Below are 26142 nucleotides of genomic sequence, written 5' to 3' on the forward strand. Positions count from 1 at the left end.
GATTTCCTCCCTTTTCTTAAGACATTATTTTAGAGTAAAACAAATATCTCTAACAACTGTTATATGAGTGAGGATTGAAGAACTCAAATGTAATTTCTTGCAGTGCCTATAAACAAACCTTCCAATTTGCAATCACTCCTTCCTGATACTCAGTGGAACCTTTAAGACAGACAGCTCTGCGACAGCAAAGAAAATAAATACCAAACCTACAAAAAGTACACCAGTTTTGAGAGAGAAAGGTGCTTAAAAATGTCCATACACTGAATATGATAGAAGGTCACTCTCACACTGTTGAAAATTTTGTACCTTTCTGGCAACTAGCGAGGTAAGATGTCAAACACCATCGACAGACATTGAGGTCAGCAAGAAGTCATGTCACAGAGCAACCAGATCAGCAGCAGCACTGGTGTTATCATTTCTATCCTCAGCCATGACAGGTGTTGCATGTGAGCCCCTTCTGCACTGCAACTGGACTGCAGCTTCTTCAATGTCTCTGTGCCTTGAAGTTTTTCCAAATTGTATTCGATAACCTTTTCCAATTTAATTTCCCCTCCAAAAGCTTTATTTATGTAAATTTCTGAGGTCAGCTACAAATGCTCATCCATGCCAAGGTTTGCAAGCTTTTTCCACAGTATGAACATCTGTAAAAATATCTAACTCTTTTCAGTAACAAACTCTTTTTTCGTTACCAAGTAGAGAATCTTCTCATAAGGAAAATACCTTCAGTTCTATAGAACTATATTCTGGAAATAAATCTGTGGCTGATTGTGTCACCTGGACTTCTTTTCCTTCCTCATTTAGGGGACATTTTTCACTGAGTTATTAAATAAAGATGATTTTTTTTCTTAGAGGACCTGGAGGGGAATAAGGAAGGAAAAATTATGTACTAGCTTAGTAAAAAGGATTCTGGAGATGAAACATGGGCATACTAACACAAACATGTTATTTAGGTATGGATAAGAAAAAAGAATATGGGATAGAATAAATAAGAGTCGAGGGGCAAGAAGGAAAAAAAGAACAGGTGATAGCAAGTCAGGGTAAAGAAGGTACTTCATTAGGCATCTAATCAGATTTTTTTGACATCTGTGCATTAATGCAAAAAGCAGAGAGAGCAAACCTAGAAAATTGCACCATTTTTTGTTTTGAAAGTTTCAAACCATGTAATAAGCATCCTAGAGAGCTGGTGCAGTATCCCTAAGGACTGGAAGATTATGATAATATTATGTGCAACAAAGACAAGAAGACCAAGGAACGAGTAATTTTTGAAAGAAACTATATGGCCCAAAAAAAAGCTTTTGTAATGCAAAAGTGGAATAGAAAATGCAGCAAAGAATAGACTTTGGCTAAGACACTATAATTCCATTCCAAACATAGTGAAACAAACACCTCAAAAATATAAAATAAATTGTATTTTTAAATATGAGTGTAAATGAATAACAGGAAAAGAACGAGGTAAAATAGACAAAGTCAAGGCACAAAAAAGAAAAGTCAGAGATGTCTAGGATTAAATAATTCTGTAAGAGAATTAGGAACAGAAGCAAGATTGAAAATTTTGATTCAATACTCAGTGGAGGAACAGTGTTTAACAGATAAATTGAAGGAAGTTGGAGAATGCAGTGTGTTATCACAGCAGCATTCTTTTTATAAACAAATGTAGGACAGGCAGCTAATACAATTCATATTGGCAGTAAGATTTTATGATCTCTGCATTAAACAGGAAAGATTATTTGAAGAATTTTGATGTGAATGGCCACTTTTTCCAATCCTATTAGCTGTGTAACAATATGTTTTACAACAAAGAGACATAAGATACTGAAGAAATCCATAAACAATTTCTAGGTGAGAAGTGATGTAAACTCCCTCTGAAGGGGATGGAACAACACTGGACAAGGTGTGCAGCTGTAAGCAAGGCAACTGTTAAGTTACTAGATGATTCAGTAGATAAGACATTTAGAAAACCCAGCAACCCAGCAGCAGCACATTCACATGTTGATAAAACAAAACCAGGTCAGCATGAGAATCAGGCATTTTCAAGGCCCACACACTGTTCACTGCAATTTACAGGTTTTCAAAGCATGGGTCTAACAAATTTACTACTGGTATAGAACATGAATTGGCTGAAGCAACTTCAGAATAATTAGTCATTCTCTGATTAAAAGTATACATTTTCCACTCCAGTTCCTCTCTTAATTCTTCCTATGATTGAATAATTATCATGCCTGGTGGACAGAGAAAAATTATTAAATGTCAACCATCTTAATGCTTGTGAGGCAAAGATCACAGAATAAGATTTAATGGCAGGCATCATCTGGATTAAAAAAAAAAAAAGAAACTGATATATAAGGAGGATTATTACCTAGAAGAAAAATAAAGTATATCTTCTCTACTCATCAACAATGGAAAGGGCTCAGCTAAAATAATAAAAATAAATTAATTTTAAATACCACATTTTAAGAGAGGTGTGGAGAAGAAGACCTCTCATGACTCTCATGGCACAAGTGAACAAACTGGTGCTGCTACATTATATAAAACGTATGAGAGGGGAGAACAAGTTACAATTTAGAAATACGAAAGACTTGGACAAGGGTTAATCTGTCATCCACAGCTACTGAATGTGCAAGAAGTAATGTTTAATATAATCTGTAGCTGAGAAGAAGAAGAAGAAAAAATAACCCCAAAAACCCACCCCCCCTTAAAAAAACAAACCCAAAAACAAACAACCCAGTGAATTATTTTTTTTTTCCAATTTTTATGATAATCACATCTACAGACAGAACTAGCACACATTAACATAGTACAATTAATCTCTTAAGACTGTCTTGGAGATTAACTTCCTTTTCCACCTCTATCCATTCTTAATCTTGTAAGTGCTATACCCAGAAGACCAACCCTGAACTTCATTTTATTTAGCCTGAAAAAAGTAATAAAAGCCTATTACATAATGTATACATTCAGATATGTTTCACAACCCCACAATAACTGAACAAAGAAATAGAACCAAGTTTTTTAAGCCAATCTTAATCATGCTGGTCCTATCTTGTGAAATCAAAAATAGTAAAGTGTTCCATTAATTTAGATGCAAAGTAAAGTAGGTAATATTTGCAGGCTGGCTTTCACAGCTCTTTAGGGATTAAACATAATTTGAAAAACTGAATGCTTACTCATATTTTGTTTACTAGTATTTCACCTTATGTTTGCTTTTTTCCAGTCATCCCTTTAGACTACTGGATTTTCAGAAGTGCTTTATAACCTCACTGGAAACAGGAAACAGACCAAAGGCCTGAACACGAAATGGTTAATCCTTATGTACCCACTGTGTCTTCAAGGAAAGAAAGATGGAATGGTTCTAAGCATGCAGAAGAAATGTTGTCTGAAAGAGGAAAAGTCCTATGAAAACTATATCACACTGCTATTAAGAATGACCTGTCTCCAATATAACATTTGATTCTTTTAGATATTTCAGCTGTTTTAAATCACACTAAGCTCTAATATGATACGTCATTTAGCATCAAACATAAAATGTTATGTTTCCAAAGAGACCATAGTGGAAAGAAGAAGAGGAAACAAATCAGTATCGTTTACAGAAAATTTCTTTTTAAAAAGAGAGAAAAAATATCAACTTTTTATTAAATTGGCAAACTACTTCATCAGACTTGAAAGTTCCCAGATTTATTTTATTGTATATTGCCATGTTATTTTACTTAAGCATACAAATGCAATATATAGCCATCAGACAGGGATGAACCTGAGTTAGGACAAGTTATTTCCAAACTCTGTGAGCTATTCCCAGTCTTAGTTTTACAAATGCCTTATCTTTGTGACAGCCTCTAACAGGCCAGAATATTTCCATACAAAGAATTCTATAGAAAGACTTCCAAAAGTACAAGAAAATTCAAGCACCTAAACTCAGCAGTTTACACAGTCTTTACACTCTTAGTGTTGGAAACCCAACACCAACACACTGTAGAGAGACTTTGTTTGCTTTTCACTCTTGTGTTGTGTTAAATGGGTAAAGCTGCACATCTTCAGAGAACTGTGCATCCTAAGCACCCTGGGTTATGTGTTTCACCTCCCAATACACAGCTCAGACATCCTGTTCCTTCTCTCCCTCATGAACACTTTTATTTTTCTCAATGTATCCAGAAACATTATGGCACAGGACCTCAAGGAAATGGAAGGCTTTTGAAGAGGATAGGCAAATCCCACCAGCATGTGTTTACAAAGAAAGAGCCCCAGAGATTATTTGCAAAGCAGCCCAATTATTAGGAAAAATTCCCAAGATTAAACTGATATAGAATGCTGTTTTCAATATCTATACACTCATAACTGTAGCCCATAATTTTTGATAACCCCAAATAATCAAGAAGACTTGATTTTAAGTTTTATTGGCTATACAGTGGTAATTGCAGTCCTCCCTATGTAGGCTAAATACTGAAAGTTAGTTTTTGTTCGAGTTCAAAACAAAAACAGCCCCACAGTTATGAAATTATGATTTAATTTATATTTCACTAAATAATCTTCATGCGCTGCCCAAGCATCCATATAACACACATTTCTAGGAGGTAAATAGGACTACAGACTAACCAGAGTGGTTATAGTCTGGGGGTGGCAGGGGCTGTATTCTTTAATTTTGATTTATTAAATGGACAAAAAGCAGCCTAAAGCTCTTCAGCAATCCTGAAGCCTTTGCTGTTTTGCAAACAAGCAGTGCACAAACAGATAAGAGGTCAGTTCCTATGCACAAACACTGTTGAAGTCCAACAATCCCCATTACTGTGCATACCTATTAGTAGCTAATTACTGATACATGATAAAAACTGACTTTTCTTTATCATTACTTAATTCTTCAAAAATAATAGCCTTTATACACAGAAAATTATCTAGGAACTATAGCTGTACATCATGAACATCCTTGATAGCATTGAATATTCTTAAAAGAACCAAAGTACATTATAAACATCAATGTTTAAAAACTGGCAGAAGGCTGAAGAACTACTGGGAAGAATGTATTTGTAAGCATTTGCAAAGCATCATAGTGTCTCCAAGAATAATGTGTATGTGTGCCTGGAGACAGTCGTTTCTTATGGAGAGATGTAAAGGGACTTATCACATAATTGTTGATGTCTGAACAATTTCTTAATGTTTCTCCTTGCCACGGTGCCGTATGGTCTCTCACATGGTCTCAGGGCATTGCTGCACCAATTAGGTCAGTTCAAGTTTAACCAATTTTTGTGGATCCCGGCGATACAGCCCAGGAAGAGTATACCTGGAATTACTTAACAGCCTACTACAAGAGAAGTTTTGTATGCCCAAATTAATATATTTTGATTTTAAAAAAAAGTGGTTTATGTTTTAGCTACATAATAGAGTTTCTCACAGAGGACTTCAGACTCATTTTAGCCTTTCACAGAAAACCACTTGTTCGCAAGCACCAACTGTTTCAAAGCACTCAATTGTTAACTGAATTTCAAAACATTCAGTCGTTAATTTGCTATGGTACATCATACAGATAAAAGATAAACATCTGTGATTGACAGGAAATGCAAATTGAGAAGCAATGAATGTAAGAAGAATGTCCTAAGCAAAGAACATGACGCAAAAAAGAAACTTCAAAATACCAGTACCTAACACAGCACAGAAAACAAGTCAATGATTAAAAACTGGGCCACATTGAAATAAAAGTAATATTACAAAAATATTGCTTATAAGTTTGAAAATTTTATGAACAGAAACACATAAAGGAAAATACAGCAATCATTAAAATTCTAGGAGTGATATATATATATATGTATGTGCGTATTAGAAAGGCTTAAAATTTGATTTCCTTAATAATTTTGTATTATAGTCTTATGTGGAAGATTTAACAATTCTAAAATACTTGGCAGTGTTTGACTTAAAACGCTGCAGTATTTCAGTGAGGTAACTTATTAGTATTCTATTAAATATATAATTCCGTATATTGCCTTGGATATGAAAATTTCTGCTCAATGTACCCTGACGCAAAAGTGCAATTGAGCACTTCCTAGGCAATAAGAATGTTCAGTTCAGTGCAAGTTCTCATTTTGTACTTCTCTTCCAGGACTGGAAGCTCTGATCATGTGACTTCTCTATAAAATTTAATCATTCCAACTGTCCTCTTCATTTCATTACTAGAGGAGGCTGCTCATTGTGGTCCTTAAATCAATTAAATCAACTTCCTGACAAATCCTTCTTGGACATTTCATTGAAAGGCGATGAAAAAAGTCACTGCCTTCTAAGAATTATGTGAGCAATTAAAATTACCCTTTTATTAAAATTAGGGTGGAAACCAATGACGTGTCTGAAAAATTGTAAGTTCTAACAAAGTAAGCACTAACTAAGCACTAGCTGAGACAAATATGTAAGGTGGATGGTTAACTAGAAGTTAGAAAAAGTTAGCCTCAGAAATACAGAGCTGTTTTATTCTCATTTTCTGCTAGAACATTAGTCTCAGAACAAAGCACAGCTTTGTTTAAGGACGAAGTTTCCCAAAGCACATGTGTGTACATATCTGGACAGAATTTAAAAAAAAAAAAAAAATGTGGTGAACTTTGTATATCTGATCAAATCCTGTCAACAGGATTTGATCAGATATACAATTTCCTGTCAATGGAAATTAAACACAATATTAAATAATTTTTGAACTGCTGGGCTCTCCCCTGCACAGAAGTACGTGAGTTTATCAACATACCTGGCCCTCAAACTTCTGTGATTCTCTGCATACAAACTCCAGTTTGCAATACATAGTAGGAGGTGGCTTTCAGTCCTTCCTGGAGGCAAACTCCTTCCCTGTTATTATGAAGAGGGCATCAGAAATCCACTGACAACGAGGAGCTTCTGCAGTACTGCCCAGCCCTGAGTCCCCTGGTTCCTCACATGCATGACTCTTCCGCCTGAACAAGCACCCAGTACTTCAAGCATGGCCTAACTGACAAGAGCACCTGACTGCTGCTGTTAACCAAAATGCCTTTCAGAAAAGTACCAGAACACACAGAAAGAGGCAGATTAACTCCTATTTAATCTCCTTCAGGGTTTTTTTTGTGTTTTTTTTTGTTTTTTTTTTTTGTTTGTTTGTTTTTGGTTTTGTTTTTTGTTTTTTTGTTTTTTGTTTTTTGTTTTTTTTTTTAAATGAATGGCTAGACAGACTAGTATGGTATTTTCAAAGTGCAAAATCTGTGAAGTCCTTGTGGATAGCAATGTGGACTAACAAAAAAAGAAGCAGGAGAGCAAATCATTACCATCATTCCTTTCTCACATAAATCAGTTGTCACAAACACCTAAGAAGCTAGAAAAGAGCTGCATCCTGGTCTAAAACTTTCAAAAAGACTTCTGGAATATCTGGAGGTAAAGGTGTTTCTTTCCTTTAGCTGATGAGAACTTTATTGAATACTGTTAGAGAGAGACTTCTAGAGACATAGGAGTTCAGTTTCTCTGAAAATGTTTCTATCCTGCACAAGACACTGTGAGGCTATTAAAAATTATGGTTAAATAAGGAAAAAATATGTTTTAAAATTTCTTAAGGCTGGAAATTTTTCCTCCATTTATAAGGAGCTACAATTCCTTTTGTCTTTTGCTTCCTGAATTCTCTTAACAATACTAAAACGTGACAGCTATCCCCATGGCAGTCTGTCATAGTGATTTACATCAGATCAGATGGATATAAATCCATTGCAGGAATTTATTTTTTTTTTTTCTGAAGAATGTTGGTTTCATCACATTACAGATAAAAGATAATTTTAAATTTTTGTCTTATTTTAACATTCATAACTTAGTTTAAATTATTCCTACATGGTAAAAGGTAGGGAAGAAAAAATGTCCTTTTTTTACAGATAATATATACCTAGGCATCTCTGTTTATCTCCACAAGAAAACAACCAAGTTTACATTGGCAAAGACAAGTTTAACCTAATGCCAAAAATTACATATCAGTGTTACTACTTTTAATTTTGCAGTTCTCTTTTCTATTTAAACAGCCCTTCTCAGTTTGTCCTGAGAACTGTGATCTCCAAAGGACAAAGTCATAGCTACAAACTCGGACTCAGACTGTTACTGCAGGAGTCTGAAAAGATGGCACAGCTACATTTTGCATGTAAAAACAGCACCCATGATTGCCAGGAACATGTGCTTTTATGACCTTCATGTCTTGTTTAAAATTTCTGTAGACTTGTGCGCGCTGAAACATGTCAGTTATTTACTACTGCAGTTGTACAGCAGGATGAATTTTTTTCTTTCTGCCACAGCTTAGGTATGTGATGTTTAGACTAACTGGTCGTCTCACTAGATATAAATAATTTTGACAGTCAGGAGAACACACTAAATACACAAGTTCCACAGATCAGCAATCAGCCTTATCTTACAGACTAACCCCAGAAAGAGTTTTAAAATGCATTTTTTCCTTTTGATCATCTAGACAAGTTCAGTGACAGACACTTTTCAGTCTCTCCTTTATATACAGAATCCAACAGTTTCCAGCATAAATAATGTATTTATCTACCTAAAATTCTAACTAAATTATGCACACAGGAATTGAAAGAGCAAAATCTACTGTTCAACAGGTGCAATTTGAAGAAAGGGAATACAAGGAATTTTACAACAGAGATGAGGAGATTTTAGCATTTTTTTTCAAAAATGTATTCAGAAACTGTGCTATACATATTTCCAGGCTTTTCTGAAGATAATCACAAAATCATTAACTTTTCACCTCCAGAAGCTCCACAAATAGGAAGAATCACTTCAATTGACCATGTTTCCTCTTCCCTCCCTAACTTCAAAGACGACATTGATAGATTGAATTATTTAATCTCTCTAATACATTTTCCTAACTATCTACATATTCTTTTTATCCCTTAAACTGATTTTACCTCTCTTTTATCCACATAACACTGTCTGCAAATTTTCTTAATCTCATCTCATTGGAAACTTTCTCTTTGGTGACTTATGACATGCTGCATTATCTTTCCAAACTTGTGCTTGCTTTTTTCCCATCTCATTCCTTGTTTCAGGTGAAGCATGCTGCCTTAGCTGCAGCTTTTAGAAGAAAGTACATTTTAAAAATGCCTTAAACCAAAAGTTTTAAAAATAACCCTACAAAACATATAACAGAATTCTATTTCCCCCCTCTTTAATATTCTTTAAAATATTCTGCACTAAGTTTGTATTAAATATAACAGAAAGAAAACTACACTGATGTGCATAAACAAATGTATATTAATCCAGAATAATAAGAAGATATAATGTTGATAAATAAGTAAACTTTTAAGATTTAGTTTGTGAGGCCTTAAGCTTCACGCTTTCTATCTGTGTTTCTGTCAAGACTATGACACATATTTGGTTTGTCATTCTAGTAAGGAAATTCACATCTTGTGAATTCACTGGAATGAGCAATTGCAACTCTTTCTTTTGTTAAGTCACCACTTTAATTTTGCAGTCTATTACAGGAGGCAGATATAGAAAGAGAGAGAGGTATTCAATTTTTAAATGTTAAGAGAGTTTTACTGGGATGAGGAGGAAATAATCACATTATCACATGCCTGTATAAAACTGTTGAAATTCTGTTTCTCATTACAGTAATGTTATGATTCTTCTCGTCATTCTAACTGATAGGCAGGAGAGTTTTATGTCTAGCTAACCCTAATCAGAGAAATCACACAATCTCTAAGCAACAAAACTGAATGCTTCACCTGTTGACTGACTTATCATAGTCCCCTGAACTTATCACAGTGGTACCTCAGCTAGTAATTGCTTATTAAAAATCACATCCTAGTGACTAACATTTTAATATTTACTGTGTGATTGCTAGAGAATATATCTTGAATTTTTTAATTTTTATCCTTCTGATAATTTTATTTTCTGTACAAATATAGAAAGCATGTAGTACACAGACAGTATTGGTCATGTGTACATAAAGTAATGGAATCATCTGACATTAAAAGAAAAGGTGAGATCTTAAAATAGTGTTCTCATTTGATACTGATTTTGACTGATAGTATTTCCTCCTTCAGCTGAGAGGATAGAATAATCACAGAGTAATATTCTGATATTGATTTTCAGTAACTGCAGCATATTCAGATGCCATTTGAACAAGACTAATTTTTTTTTCAAGAATAAAAACATCCTTACATTTAAAAGAATGAGAACTCCCCACCTTAAATAAAAGCAGATATCTTGATTCCCTTTCCAGCTGTTTACAGAGAATAGTATATTTGCATCTAGAAACTTTCATCAGACTGGAAGTTAGAGATAAATAAGCAAATATGGATTATTGTAGAGAAAACTCCTTCAGAAGCTGAGCAAGAATGTGATCTATACTGATTGCAGATACCTACAAGCATTATCTTTAAACCCTCCAGGTAGTAAGCTAGTATTTATTTAGTACAGAACAAAAACTACTCATCTTTCTGAATCCCAATGAAAATACCAAGAAAATACACGGCATTCCTTTGCTGTTCTTGCTCTTTTTTCGCATGCAGGTAAATATGAATTTTCCCAAGCCAAAACCAGAAAATAAAATGAAAAACAAGAATGCTATCACAGACCCTGGCTTTCTGTTAAACGTTACAGGATACTGAAGTGAATATTGCCTTGAGCTAGCTAAATATTAAAGCATTCTACAGAGATGTAATGCACTACTACAATAAAAATATATTGACAATTGCCTTGAACCAGTTAAGTATGCTACACAGATCTAATGCAGTAGACTAAAAATCTATTTCTATGTGGTAATGACAGTCAATTTTTGTGAGATTTCTCAAATCAATAATTATAGGCTCTTAAAAAGGGAGAAAACCATAGTTTTGTCCTATGCATGAATTGGTTTGTTATTTTACAGTCACTATTAAAATTCATACATACATACATATCTATCACCAAAGCAAGGTTCATTTTTGCTAAGATTAAAAAACATGCGCTGAAAAGACTACCTCTTTGTTTCATATAATTATCCTTTTGCCACAAGATGGCACCAAAAGATTAAAAAATCTTCATTCCCAAAGATTCCATCTGAAAAAAGGAATACTTTTCAGGGACATGCACAAGAAATGTCTTCAATATTTGACTTTTAATTTGGTTAGAAAGTTATGAATATCATTCTGCTTACTTTGACAAACTACTGAAATGTAGAGACTTACCACAGAGTTAATTGAGAAAAAAATGTTTTATTAAAGCTTAAGTTACCTACAAATTGCAAAGAACTAGTTGTGGGCATTTACAATTATATATTTCTTCTATAGGACAGGGAAGTAAATACATATCCAGTATATTAATAAAAACTGAACAGACACAAGAAAAAATAACTCTAAAACCATCAACAATGTATATTTTCCCCTAAAGAAAATTTATGAAACTTCAATGACTTATGGATTATGAATTATTCCTTTACTCCATTCAATTTTCCTTCACAAATGCAATTAAAAAAAAAATTGATCTCAAATCTATTGAGCTCTTTAAAAAAACTGTGTGATATATAATGTAAAAGCAAAGAACCTGTTTCTAGCTTGTAGGATACCATATTGTCAAATGAATGCTTTTCTATTCCCACAGCAAAACCTCATCCGGTATGAAGAGTATTACTATAAGACATGAACAGCTTGGAGAGGAGAGTGGACTAACTGCATAAAACCAAACCAAAACCAAACCCCATAACCCCATGTAGGACAAAAAAAATTCAATCCATAATCATTTCACTGGCAATTATTTCATGTAACACATTTATCTATTAAAATTCCACCAAAACTACTATTAAAAAACAGTTCATAACCTCCAACCAGAAAGAAACCAAGCATCTCAGAAAATAAACCTACAGATTCCTCAGCAAATTTCCCATCACTACAGCTTTTTCCGTTAGCAAAAAAAAAAAAAAAAAAAAAAGAAAAAAAAAAAAAAAAAGTTCATATTATAAAAGGTGTTTGTGTCAGTATTTCCCTGATCTTCATCACCAGTGTTTCTGATTGTACAGAAACATATTTAAACTTTTAAACTTTTTTTTTTCTGCACATCATTTTTACTCATATATTTTAAAGTACTCATGGATTACCCTTGAGAAGTCAGCACTTGATTTAACATTAGAATCATTGAGACAAATTCTGTTTAGTTAGGTAGAATTGAATACTTTAAAGTCGGTGGGTTTTTTTGCTGCCACCATGCCATTATAACATCACTTTTTTTTTCATTTTCTTCATAACTAATATCCCAGTTTTAATCCACTATAATGATAACTAAATAGATTCCAAACTTGTCCAGGAATTAATTTTTTAGTGTCAGGGCATCATGATTTTTTTTTTTTTTTGTGGGAAAAGAAGGATTTCAATATACTAGAAGAAGAGAGGGACTCCAGCCAGCATACCCAGAATAACAAGGAACCAGTCAAATCACTAAAATGACCCGATAGCCATGGATACCTCTAAGGCAAAATGGCCTGGGTGCTTTCCCAGAGATTCAGCCGGAACCATTTCACTGGCAGCTGTGGGAATGATCGACCTAGGCTGCTTTTATCCCATTAGCCCAGACTTTCACAGCCTGTCCAAGTGGCAAAACAACCTCAAACTCCACATGCACATGTAATTACTGGTTGGATCTTGATGACTACTGCCATGGAGAAAAGAAATAGCAGGTATTTTCTTTCCTGAATGTATATAACCTGAAATATAACAAGAACTCACTGCTCTGTTAACATAAGGGGTTTGGTCCTGTAATTTAGAAGGCTGAGCTACTTTGATCTTTACCATTGGTTTTTAACTCCAGCTAAGTGGTTGTCGTTGAAAGTGAAAACTTAAATCTCATTTGTAAGTTCTGTTCTAAAGCACAATATAGCAAATACAATTTATATCACTGAAAGCAGTGAAATGTATTTATACTGGAATTAAAAAACCCTTCTGATTTCATAGCTTAAATAATTGGTTTCTCCTCCACTGTCACAAAATTTTAGGCATCCAGTTTAGAATATCTCAAGCTTAGTGACCTTTTTTAGTCACATTATAGATCCTCAAATTCTCCAGAAGATTTGTGCTCATCAAAACTTTAATAGGATTATTAATATAATGCACTACGTCTTAGTTCTTTTTCCTTTCCTAATTCTCATTGTTCTGGCCTCAAATACAAACCTGGAGAAAACCAACCACACAACAGTTAGGATATATTCATTAATAGCAGATGTGTTTCAGAGTGTTTCAGATGCCTTGTTAATCAAGGATAGAAAGAAGAAACCTTATGGTTGTGCTGTAATTTTTCATCCTGTAAAAATATTCCACATTTGTGCTTAAATTTTAGAGAAGATATCAGTTTATTCTGGTGATCCGAATGATTAAAGATTCTCTAAATAATATAAACTAATAAACAAACAAGTAATACATTTCCACCTAAGCAAGTTTTTCTCAAATTAATTAGACGCATCAGGACACCATTTGGTTTGAAACCACTTAAGAAGGGAATTTTGAAGGAGTAGTATAAGCAATTTTATAAAAGAGCACTATTAGAGAGGAAAATGCATCCAACTCTATTTGTTCACATTCCATTTAGTTGTGGCTACCAGAAAACACCCAACAGTTCCAGTGACACATAGCACAATTGCTTTTAACTTCTTAATCAGAAACTTAATAAAATGCCCCCCAAGCCATGGAGAGAACCAAATGTACCTAGCATGCCTGGAATTCTTCACCCATTTCAATCAAGATGCCAGCTTCAGTGCTATCTTCACCATGAGCACCATACTCTCACTCAAGAAAAAAAAAGCACATCTCAGCATGCTGCATGCTCAGCATGCAGCTAAGGTCAGAAAATAACCTTTGTCCAACAGAGGGAAAAATTCAGAATTCCCTAAAATGGTTCTCACAATAGTGTTCTACATGGAACTCTTATTGACACTATAAATTTCTGCCAAAAGACTGCGGAAACTACCCCTGAGAGAAACAGAATTAAAGACAAAAATACTATTTAAAACTTGGCCATGGGAAGTGGGGAGCAGAAGTTTATTTAGGGAACGTGGATGTAATATGCTTAAGTAGATCTTAAAATATTTTTCATGTCATAATGAAATATCGCACTTCTGCAATCTCATAAGTAAGGATTTTTTTTTTTTAATTTTAATTAGGTGTAGCCCATTACCACATTCATAAATTGAGGTCTACACTATTACTTACCACTTATTACAAGACTATTCTGATTAACAGAACTTATATTTTTTAGCAGAAAGTCAGGAGATCAGACTAGTAGCTCTGTTTAGCTTATGCCACAGAATCAAAATTATAATGCATGAAAAAAGAATATAGCATGCAGTGGTATTGACATGTAAAAACTCTGTCCCATACTAATGAAACAAACCAAAAATTAAAAGGTATCTGTACTCACAATGAAAATACGATCTATAGCATGATGTAAACCTTTTGTAAAAGATAATTTGCATAATTTGTTATTAAAATTTATTCTTACAAGTGGAAAGGAAGTAAGAACTGAAATATTGTCATTCTCTTGCTTCAATTCATCATGTTTGGGGATTTTTTGGTTTAAATGTATTCAGTTGGGTTTTAGTCTTTCTATTCTTTCTTTATTTCTTGGGTTTTGTCTCACACATTATGTCTAAAAACTGAAAGTCCAGATCATCTTCTAAATAATCTCAACATTTAAAAAACAAACAAGCAAATATACATCCAACATGAGCTTAAGAATTAAATCTTATTAATTAATTTGCACATGTAAACTTTTAGTATATGTATTACCTATCATTTTCATGATGTACATAATCAATGACATTTTATCACAGAGTCATAGGAAGGACGGGGTTGGAAGGGACCTGAAAGTTCTTCATGTAGTTCCAAGCCCCTCCTACCATGAGCAGGGATTCCGCAGACTGGAATGGACACAATATCCACAGCTTCACTGGGCAACTTGTTCCAGTGCCTCACTACTCTACAAGCAAACAATTTCTTTCTAATATCTAATTTAAATGTCTACTTTTAACTAATTTTCTGCTGACATAGAGATAAAATGGATGTGCATTTATGGTTCCCAGTTCCAAGCACCATGGAAAAGGCATCAGGGAAAGGACAGATCACTACTTCAAACAGAAAGGAATTGATACATTTACAGGACAATTTTTCTTGGAATTCTTAGAAGCAGAATAAACTTAACCATCCTCCCTCTATTCTCAATAATTACACATACTTTGGGTTCTTGTATCTTTTCTCACTCTCTTTTAAAACTCATAGATTTACTCCAGGTATTTTGCCTTTTGTGTAAAATATGAAACATTCAAAACTCTCTTGATTAAGGCTGTGATACTTAGAGGAACTAATGACAGAATGCACAGCTTCTAAGTTTCCTAGACACAGGTATATCTCTGTTTTATTTGTGCTTGCTATTAGGAGAATATGACAATTAGTAAGATAATTTTTGCATACATTAAACAGATGGAAATACCTGAACTACTGAAGTGTGGTAGACACATGCATGCAATATATAGTTCAGTTATATGTATTTATTTTATGTTAGTTTGGGAGAGAAAAATTAATAGTCCTCTGGGACACTGCATTTTGAGTCTTGCTAATGGTGCTGCAAAATACATTGGTATACATTCTTCATGTTCAAAGAATCTGGATATTATAGCATTGTAGAGTTCGTGAGGATTGCAGTCATCTTTAAAGATCATGTTCTGGTCTGGGTACGTGGTGGTATGTCATGTTCTTTATGTTCTAATGCAAAACATTGCAATAAGGTGATACAATAAACCCAATCTGTAATGTAGTAGGTGATGGAATATTAACAGTAAAATATACATGTACATACATTCATATATATCATATAGTTCTTCAAAAAAATATTTGAAGATGGTTTTTTGGTTTTCTTAAAAACCAGAAGAATAAGGTTGTAGCTTTTGAGCTACAGAATTCTGGAAACATCTATTTTCAAGTAATTTTGTGAATCATTACCTTTAAATAAACACATACACTGGCTCTCTTCATTACATGATTCCCTACTGTTTTGAATATGGTTCGACATTCACTTGGAGTTACAATTAAGAGATGCCATAATAAAGTTACAAATAAAAACATCGTGTGAAGAATGTTGCACATGTGGGAATAATATTAGAAAAGACACCTCCCACGTTGCTTTTCATTACATCCAATTGACTTCCTAAGTTGTTGTATTTCCCTGATGCAGCCTGTTGGTACATGGTACACACTTCCAGATAGCAGATTTGAGTTTATATCCCAGAGCAGATGCCCTGTTACAAGCTAGGAAGTACCTCTGAGATGCTACTAGACCTTTATGCCTCCTGCTGGACACACGTCCTTAACACAAAAAATGATAAACATAATCTGTTTCATCAAAGTTAATAAAGACAAGAAACAGTAGTGGGACCTGCAGAAAAAGTCAAGTAATAAAAGGCTGAATAAAATTAAGAAAGAAATTCTACAATATTCTTATTCCTAGAATGCAAGTCCTGTTTAAGATAAAGGTTGTCCCTGTTTTACCTCAACTGTAAACACACACACACACATTTGAGGTAATTGTATCTGACATTTAATAATCAGGAAGACTGCATGTAAAAAGAAATGTGCATAAGACTTCAACTGGCAATTTTTTGCAAGATCGCCCACATATTAAAAAATAGACTGATAGGCCAGTAGAGAGAACATGTAAGCTAAATAGCCTTTGGTTGGGTGGCGTTCTGGCTTCACACCAGATGAAAACAGAGCAAAAGAAAAAAAGTGTTCAGGTTTAGCTGATACCTTTTGTTTGTTTGTTTGTTTGTTTTTCTTATTCTGTGTGCAATAATGCAGCTTGGTGACTATAACATACACAGCTCCCAGAGATGATTTTTTTTTCTTTTTTTTTTTCTTCTTTTTTTTTTTTCTATTGCTCTCTTGTATAGAAACCCACAGAAATAGGCATCTTATGGAAGTCACCATGGAAGTCATCAAGGATTCAAAGCTGAAGAGATGTAAATCCAGGAAGCAAAAAACAAGCAACTTTTAATATAGGAGGTCCTCTTGGCCTAAAGAGACATTTGGAGGACATTCAGAGTTCAGAATATCATCTCTGTTTCTTTTCTTCCTTCTTGTTTTTAAGTTTTTTCCAGAAGTTAGACAATAGAAGAATTAGGGTCTTTTTCTCAAAAAGCAAGTGTTCATATTAGTAGATTTGAAAATGCAGGATGTGCAGCATGTGTGCTTTTTAATCACCTAATGTTTCAGTGAACTGTACCTTTAGTTTCTGAGAGCTTTCATTGATAGTTACATACTATTCAGAGAAATGAAAGTGTGCTATGATGTGGCACCCTTATGCAGTGAAGTCACCCTCCATAATGTTTTATTCAGGCATATTTAAACTGCTCATGAGAAGATGGTTTTTACTCTTCTAATTTGAGTTTTTCTCCTTTACAATAAATGATTTATCAAATATTATGTTAGTAAAAAGCCCATAGCAAATTCAGTGGTAATACAGAGTAAATACTCATGTGGTTCCCTGAAGTCACTCACAAAATGTTCCTTACACCCTTATACTCTGCCCAAATAATCGATGGTTTTCTTCTATTTCTGTCAGTCATATAATTAATAATAATGTCAACGAATTAGCCATAGAGCAGGGGGGTTTTTTTCAAATCATAAAGGGCATTTTGTGAGGTCCAGTTAACACAACTTGTTCACAACCATGATTCCAAGTGATACTAATGAATGAATTAAAAATAAGTTTACCATAACCCCATATTCACCCCATTCCTACTATTCAACAGTCAGTCGATCTTACTTTGACCCCCTGTGCCAGTGCTGCAACCTAGTGGTGTGATAGGGTATAAAATTATACTCCGTGTCAATCACCCTGTAGATATGGTTAGCAGACCTAAAAAAGAAATCACTTGGACAGAATTATCCAGATGAAAGAAGCTCTCTTTCATTCATTTCTTTCCTTGGGAAATCACATTGAGATCAGGAAATTGCTGTCTCACAATCAGAGGCAGATATTATCTTCAAATTAACCTTTTCTGACTTTTACATTCAATTATTTAACAAGGAAAAACTTACATTACTTAGTTGAAATTTGTATACTGCTTTGTATGTCTAGACGTGCATTTTATTAATCCCTCTCTACCTTTAATTAGTTCTATGCTCATTTGCTTTCACATATAACATTACTTTTCTGCATTTTTCAATTACTGCTAAGCACAGAAAAGAACAGTAGCCACAGTGTCTACTGTGAGAACATTTCAGTATTTCATCATTCTTCACAGATCCTTTGTCTATTGAGAACATGCAAGTGTGAAGTTTTAGTATCGCTACACTCGTTTATTCTAATGCAAAGCCAAAAAGATAATTTAGGAAAAGGTAAGATTCTACATGCAGTCTTTTTATGATGTATTTTGCTATTTTCTTTTCCCCAAACTGTTCAATGTATTATAAATATAAATGGTTGAAAAGGCAAGTAGCCAAGACATAGTTTCCAATGCTACCCAAAGTGACAAAAAAATCAAATAGGATCAGTTTTCAGCTTAAATATATGCATTATAATCAACACTCTTCAGACTTTTCAGTGTTCCTATTTAAGTGTACAACATCGTCTTGACACCACACAAAAAAAACCACAGACATAAATGGAAATTAAAATTAACAGAAACTGCTGCAGAAATTACTACCCATTCATTTAAACTTTCACGTAACAAAGTATATAAATATATGAGAAGATTCCCTCAGGCCCAAACTAGAGTAAGAACTGATAACCCAAGAAGTATTCCTCTCTTGGCATCAATCCATATTGACTCTAAATATCTGGTTTTCAACTCTTGAGGAAGATAACCTGTTTCCTTCTTGCTTTCCTTAGTTCCCTAAGTTCCTTCTTCCATTTCATCCTCTAAAAGAACAGACTGCTATTACATTCAAAACGTAAGCAATTAATATAAAAGTTTGTGTAGCTGTAAAAATTTCAATAAATCCTAGTACCAGACTCATAATATTTCTAGTAAAGGGCATATGTGAAAAGGATTTAGAGATTCAGAAGTGTGTTCCAGTCTCCCACTCTCTGCTTTTTCCCTCCAGTAATATCACCATGTAAATTTAAAGTCTATTACCTTTAAAAGAAGAAGGTGGGAAAAAAAAAAAAAAAAGAAAGAAAAAAAGTAGGCACTGTTTTTAACAGACCTGTTTGCTCACACTGTGCACATACTCACACACACAACCACACATACATGCACAACAAGTTGTATAATTAAAAAAATACCTTCAAAGCAACAGGAGTGCAGTTGGGATAATACAGAGGCTTTTACTGAAATGAAAGGTGAAGATTATAGGCAACAGCTCCATTTGTGTGGAAGCAACAGAGATGATAGGTCCATTTTAAAATGCTGGTTGCTATTTGTCACTGATTGCACGTGTAGATGCATTCTCCTAGGCTGAAGGGCTGTTAGATTTTTACGGCTGCAACTAGTATCATGTACAGTATGAGCCTATTGAAAATTTCTTATGCAGCTGACAATGCCATCAATAGTTAGCAGTTGGGAGCATGGATTTAGATTTGTATTGTGCTGAATTAATTTATCACCACATCAAATATGGATTTTATTGCAGCAGTGACAGTAAATGCTCACACAGGTGCAGACTGAATTTTTCCTCCCTCCACCTTTTCTCTTCTACCCCTTGGTTTTCCCTTCTCCCTCCACTCCCCCTTTACTGAAATGTCAAACCAGGCAATTTCGCCCCCTCCCCCCGCCCCCATCTGTGTGCATATAGCTCTGTACAGATATTTGAAATATTGCCTGTATCCACTCTGCTATCCCTCTGCACAGGGATTTCCTTCATAAGAAGCATTTTCTGTGAGTGTGGATAATTATTCTGAAATTCCATCCAGGGCAGAACGATTAGAAGTGAAAGCAGCAACAGACTTGCACAGGTATACAGAAAGTGAGGGCACATATGTGCATGTTTCATGCTATGTTCATAACTGTTACACTATGAAACATTTTGCTTTTTTCAATTCAATTAGACTTGTTCCCCCCACACTGAATTTGCAAGAACTGACTATAGATGGAAACTGCTGCTCAAAAGACAGCCTGCTTACTAGGAGGAAAAAAAATAAAATACTTAGTGTTTCAATCCTGAATGCATACGATGAGATCGGTTTACTTGGAAGAGAGAATGAACAGCAGTTATTTCCTATACCTTGTCTCATTACCCCGACGCATATTTATGAAAAGCAAAAAGTTGTATAAGGCAGAACAAATATACCAATTGCATTAAACAACACACTGCTCTAATATAGTAATGGTAGTAATATCAACAGAAAGAAAATAAGAAAGGTTCCTACCTTTTGCTGAGAAAGTGAAGTAGTGTCCACCCCAACCCAACAGAAAAACGAGCTATTAGAGTCCTTTTTTTGGTCAGTTTCCTCCTGTTATTTTTTAAGACTGATCCTACTTGGATCTAACTCAAGCTTTTTCTCCCAGCGTCACTTAACTCTGGACAGTCCGAAACCAAAGCTAAGGGGGGAGCTCTCCCTCCGACTGGCTTTCATTCAGAGCTTCTGATTTAGGGGAAAAAAAAAAACCAAAAACAAAACCAAAAAAAAAAAAAAAAAAAAAAAAAAAAAAAAAAAACCACCCAAAAAAAAAAACCAAAAAAAAAACCCAAAAAAAAAAAAAAAACCAAAAAACAACCAACCAAACAAACAAAAAAAAAAAAACAAAAAACCACCCACACCACCAAAAACCAAGACGCAGCACCACAGGCACACACACAGAGACGGCGTGCACAGACACACACACACACTCACACACGCATCCCTCTCACTCTCCCTCCGCGGAGGGCAGCAGGAGCGAGGCGCTGCTACTGGAGCCGCAGCACTTACCCTGGGAAGGTTGGAGCCCGGGGAAGTGCAGTCTTCCCGAGCACACAGTGATTTGCAAGTGAATGCGGTGGGAGGGTACAGCGAACGGAAAGCGCTTTTTTTTTTTTTTTTTTTTTTTTTTTTTGTGTGTGTGTGTGTGTGTGTGTGTGTGTGTGTGTGTGTGTGTGAAAGCCTGTCGCCCTCCCTTCGCTGCCAGAATGGTTCTCTGGTTTGGAAGGCTAAACCTCAACTGCTTAGCTTGTCGTGATAATGAATACTGAAAGCACCTCCACTTTTTTGTGGCGTATTTTTTCTTCATTAAATGTAACCACTTCATTGTATCACAAGTGGTCTTACAGCAGTGTTTTATAAAAAATATATCTATGTTAAAAAATAGCATGCTGGCAAATTAAAGGAAAATCTTTGAGGGCTGAGATGAAACCACGGAGTAATTTTCTTCACTGAACTGCTTTTTCTGTTAGATTAATAACATTTTCCCTCACACCACACTATTTTGCCTTATGATTAATACAAGCATGACAGGTTCATATAAAATTACATATTTTCACATTTCCAGAGGTTCTAAAAAAAAAAAAATCAATATCACTACTTATTCTCCATTAATGTTTTTCCCAGTTGGTACTTGTGATGCCTGCTTTTATTTTAGTCATTGTATTTGGACTTCATATTTTGCAATGTGTTTCTTTTCATCGAGTTAATCTGTGTTGGTTTCATGTTTCTAATACAGCAAATTGGGCTTAGCACAATCCTCCTTGGATCATATCAAATTCAATCCTTTCATTGTGATACTGTAGACAGTTATGTGTACATTAGTTAGAAGAGATTTAACAAATAGTCACATAAGATTAAACCAATGGATGTCAGTATTGCTCTATTTAAGAAGTGTCATAAGAGGCTTTCTCTGGTTGCAAAAAAAAAGTCTTAAAAAAAATGGGAAAGCCAAATTCTCTTAAAACAGGACTTGAAAAATGTATTTGGGAGTGAGGAAGAAAGTAAAAATTTCATTATTAGGAAATTTAATACAGAAATATGTAGCTCGCTGGGTGTTTTTAGGCTACTCAATGTTAACTGTTCTGCTTGTTTTTAGCTGCTTTCAAAAGAAAAGTAATAATAATAAAAAAAGGTAAGATCCTCACCATAACTGATGTAATTTCCTAATGTTATTAGGAAATAACCTGCTATTTCTTCCCCTTATTTGTAATCATTAGTAGGAACAGAAATGACCCATCACCTAAGCACAACCTTTTGGCAGATGAACAAGTCAGCATTTCAGTAACATGCTATACTAGAATGTGAAGACATCATCTGGAGATAGAAACAAGTAAAGCAGCAAAATGCCAAGTGGTGCAGACAGAGGGAATCTCTTTTGACTGCCATATATGAAATGATGTTGTTTTAAAAGATTCATCTACCCTGAGAAATTTTTTAATCTTTCAAGGAAAACAATTAAATTCATTGGCATTCAGTGTACTTGGGCTCATAAATACACAATGCCATGTATAAAACCTCTATAGAAAAATAAAATATTCTTTCCTTCTCCCTTTACCATTCTTTTATAAATATAAAAATCAGAACTGCCATGTGGCCCTCTGCTCCTAGTTTCCAAAGACACTCAGTCCTTTGGCAGGAAAAGAGAGAACTGGAGGATCTAACTCAAGCTTCCTAGTCTCTACAACCATTTGACATCACACTATGTAAAGGCAAATGTACCTCACTGTTCCCAGTGATTCTTGTGGAACTGGCAATATTATTGAGACACCTGTGTAGCCTTTCAAGTTTACACATTTATTTGTGCAAAACTGGAAGCATAAGATTCTTTAATTTTAGGCAAATCCTCTCATATCCATCTGAAGCTAGGTGCGTGGAACTTCCTTTTCGGTCTGCACCAACTGCGCTTCTGTCTCCTAACATATAAATTAGATTTAGGCTTTGATCCCATAATGGAATGCTAAGGATTATGTCAGAATAAAAGTTGCACTTTCAGTTTAGTAATACTAACAAATTAAATTAAGGTAAAGGGAGACACAAATATGTGCAAATATATATACATGTATTCAAAGTAACTTTTTAAAGCTGGACTACTTTTTGTATGATGAACAGGATATTAAGTGTTGAATATTGAGGTTAAAGCCTCCTATCTTTTAACATTTTTCTCATTTGCAATCATGAGGTTGATATTAAATGACAATTTGTGTATATGCACATAAATCTGTTCTACACATACACACAGAGAACTTTGCCAGATTTTGAAATCAAAAAGTAAATGGAATAATTCAGGAAAAAGAAGGTCAGAGACCCTGACTGTGCTAACTCCATTTTCTGAGAAGTATTTTGGTACATTTCTTCTAGGGGTTTATTCAGCTGAAGTGAACCTATCTTATCCTAGAGAGATATTAATTTATTCAGGCATAGTTACTGCTAGTCACACTTGTACTCTTAAACTGAACTGACTTTGGGAGTTAAGGTTTAACTCTAGAAAACCCATACTTTGTCACAAACTACTGTTTCTGTTGGTATGGTCAGCTGCTTAAAGTTCAGTGTCTATTAATACTGATGGCAAATGGACATCTAAGGAAAAACATTTATTCAACCATATACTTATTCATACACATGACAGTAACTTTAAAACAAGGTGGCGTCATAACCTATTTTTTACACTGCCTAATACTTCCAATTAGAACAGTCCATTTTTTGTTACTTATAAATTTACCAAACAAATTATTTATGATTAAATTTTCTATGCCGATGGTCTGCCTTGGGCAGAAATCATTTAAAAACATTTCAGCCAAAATGGTACTGAAATTTTGGAGAATCAGGAAAAATTATACAGCCGAAATTTTCCTCACAGGAGTGAAACAACCCTCATGTTTTAAAGGCAAAATGTGAAACTCCACAGGGTACAGCTGGCCTTTGAGTCACAGAAGTTTACCAATGGGGACAGATTAGGTCAAGAAACATGAAAATAAAGGGTGATGGAAGCAGGAGTGGAGGCTGGAGGACTCATTTTTCTTTGCCAGAAGAGAGGAAAAAACCGACATCATATTTCTGATAAAGAAAGGAAGAAATAGTGGCAGAATAGGGAGAAAGAAATTAATTCATGGAAACTGAACAGGGAAACCCGAGGTGAAGAAAAATAGAAAAAGCACACGAGATCAAAAGCCAGACAAAAGAAGATCTCACCAGAGACTGTGGGGTTGCTTTTTTCCATCTCTGTCTTCAAGGTAAGCAATTTTTTAATCTGAAATCAAATATCTACTACCATACTACAGTTGAGATCCTTTCCTTTCTTTTCATTTCTGGTTACAATATTGGCAGAGATCCCATATACGAACAGTTGCATTTTTAGGTATATGACAAGATGTAAGAAAGATGAGAAAGCAATATCAGAAATTAGACCCCATTCTATTATACATTGCTACTGGCAAATGTCTGTCCTACCTACTGGAATTCTCTCCACTCCGTCTTGGCCCACATGTAGCATGACAGTACATTAGTAGCTTCATGAGCCCTTGAAATATTGATCATTGTGGTGCTTGTAAAGACTCCAAACCTACCATGGCCTGTGTGGAACATAACGATCCTATTTCTCCATGGTTTTATTCCACATTTGATATGTTTTTTATCTCTGTAAAATTGTACACAGAAACCTAACAGTAATAGTCAAATGCTCCAAAATTAACAAAGGTCAGAATTGTTTGCTATAAATAAAGAAAACTAAACTAAAATATTGTAGTGCATATATGAAAATAAATCAATTTATCACACATATATCCTAGTTATTTTCCATCTCTCTTCACACAATCCTGAAAGTACCCTTCCTCAATGCACTGGTTGGACTGGTTTATGGATTGGTTTATGGGTAAGTCACAGTCTGGAAACAGTTGTCTAGAAAATATTGTCTTTTATGGAGGCCAGAAAATTTATAAGGAATGGAGCTGATTGGAGGGGAAAATAGAAGTTTTCACAATGGAAACATTCTTCTTTGAACGAGACTATATCTAATCCTCTGCCACTTACACCTGCTTGATGCTGAACACGTTACTTGAATCAGATATCTTTCATGGTTGCTTTCCTGTTATGTCTTATTATTTCAAAGTTTCTGATTGAAGTGCTAGGTCTGATATAAAGAAGTGCTGAACACTCAGTTTCATGTGCTAAAGTAACTGCAAAAATTCTAGAAGTGAAGTCTGATTCTCTGTCTGTTTTCACTAAGTCAGCCAGTACTTCTGGTCATGGTCTCTCTCCATGTCTTAAATTCTATTTTTTGGAAAAGGTTAAATATCACGACCCCAAGTCAGACACTTAGTTAGAGGACAAGCTAATGTTTGGAGAACATTAATATTAGGAACTACAGAAGTCCTTAAGAATTATGTAAAAAAGCAGGATTTGAAACGTATGCCCAGAACAAAGTCCTACACTACACTGAATAACCACAATGAAGAAGATTTTTTATTTTTTTAAGAGAATATGTGCCTTTAAGACAGTAATCTAGGATATTATCATGATTGTTATGCACCACATCATAGCTGCAGGATAAGCAAATAATTTTAATATTTCCTGAAGTTCTGTAAGTTTGACTCTAAAGGCTTAGCTGTTTTCTTCTACAATGACTACATGCACACCTGTAATGTTGATTATTTATTCATGAAATGCCCATGGATATAGTAGGTACTTAGATATGGAGTCTAGTTGGAGGCCACTTGTTAGCAATATATCCCAAGGATAAGTATCAGGGACAATACCGTTGAACATTTTCATTACTTATTCGGATTACAGGGCAGAGTGTACCCTCAGACAATTTGCTGCTGACACCAAACTGGGAGGAGTGGATGATGTGCCATGCCGCCATCCTGAGGCACCTCAACAGGCTGGAGAAATAGCTGATGGGAACCTCATGAAGATCAACAAGGTGAAGTGCAATGTCCTGCATCTGGGGAGGAACAACCCCACACACCAGTATATTCTGGAAACTGATCAACTGAAAGCTACTTGGCAGAAAAGGAGATCTTGTGGTTCTGCTGGATACCAGGCTGAACATGAGACAGCAACGTGCCCTTTCTGCAAAGCAGGCTGATGGCTGATTAGGCAAAATACTGCCAGCAGGTTAGGGGATCCTTCCTTCCTGCTCAACGCTGGCAAAGCCATGCCTGGTATCCTTTGTCCAGTTCTAGGCATCCCAGTATAAGTGTCCATAGAGACATGGACACATGGAATCCAGCAAAGAGCGCCTCACATATGAGGAAAGGCTGAGAGAGCTGCAACTCTTTGAACATGAACACCTGAGGGGAGGATACAAAG

The 26142-nt window shown here is 34.9% G+C and overlaps 1 protein-coding gene and 1 long non-coding RNA gene across 5 annotated transcripts in view; one reads left to right on the plus strand and one right to left on the minus strand.

Moving 5' to 3' along the window:
• CDH10 (cadherin 10) overlaps positions 1-20948 on the minus strand; it is a 94913-nt gene extending 73965 nt beyond the window's left edge. For 2 of the 3 annotated variants that reach the window (XM_066186508.1, XM_066186493.1), the window contains exon 1: positions 20845-20948. The gene's annotated coding sequence lies outside the window, so the exon portion shown is untranslated. Of the gene's footprint in view, positions 1-20304; positions 20506-20844 lie in introns of those variants that run through there. The other variant, XM_066186501.1, reaches the window with a different exon arrangement.
• LOC136291446 (uncharacterized) overlaps positions 1-26142 on the plus strand; it is a 415408-nt gene that overhangs the window by 195767 nt on the left and 193499 nt on the right. The gene's annotated exons all lie outside the window — the stretch shown is intronic.

This window comes from Chamaea fasciata, unplaced genomic scaffold (genome assembly GCF_029207755.1).
Source record: "Chamaea fasciata isolate MVZ Bird 193981 ecotype frontalis unplaced genomic scaffold, bChaFas1.0.hap1 SCAF_1, whole genome shotgun sequence".
NCBI classification, from domain to species: Eukaryota; Metazoa; Chordata; class Aves; order Passeriformes; family Sylviidae; genus Chamaea; species Chamaea fasciata.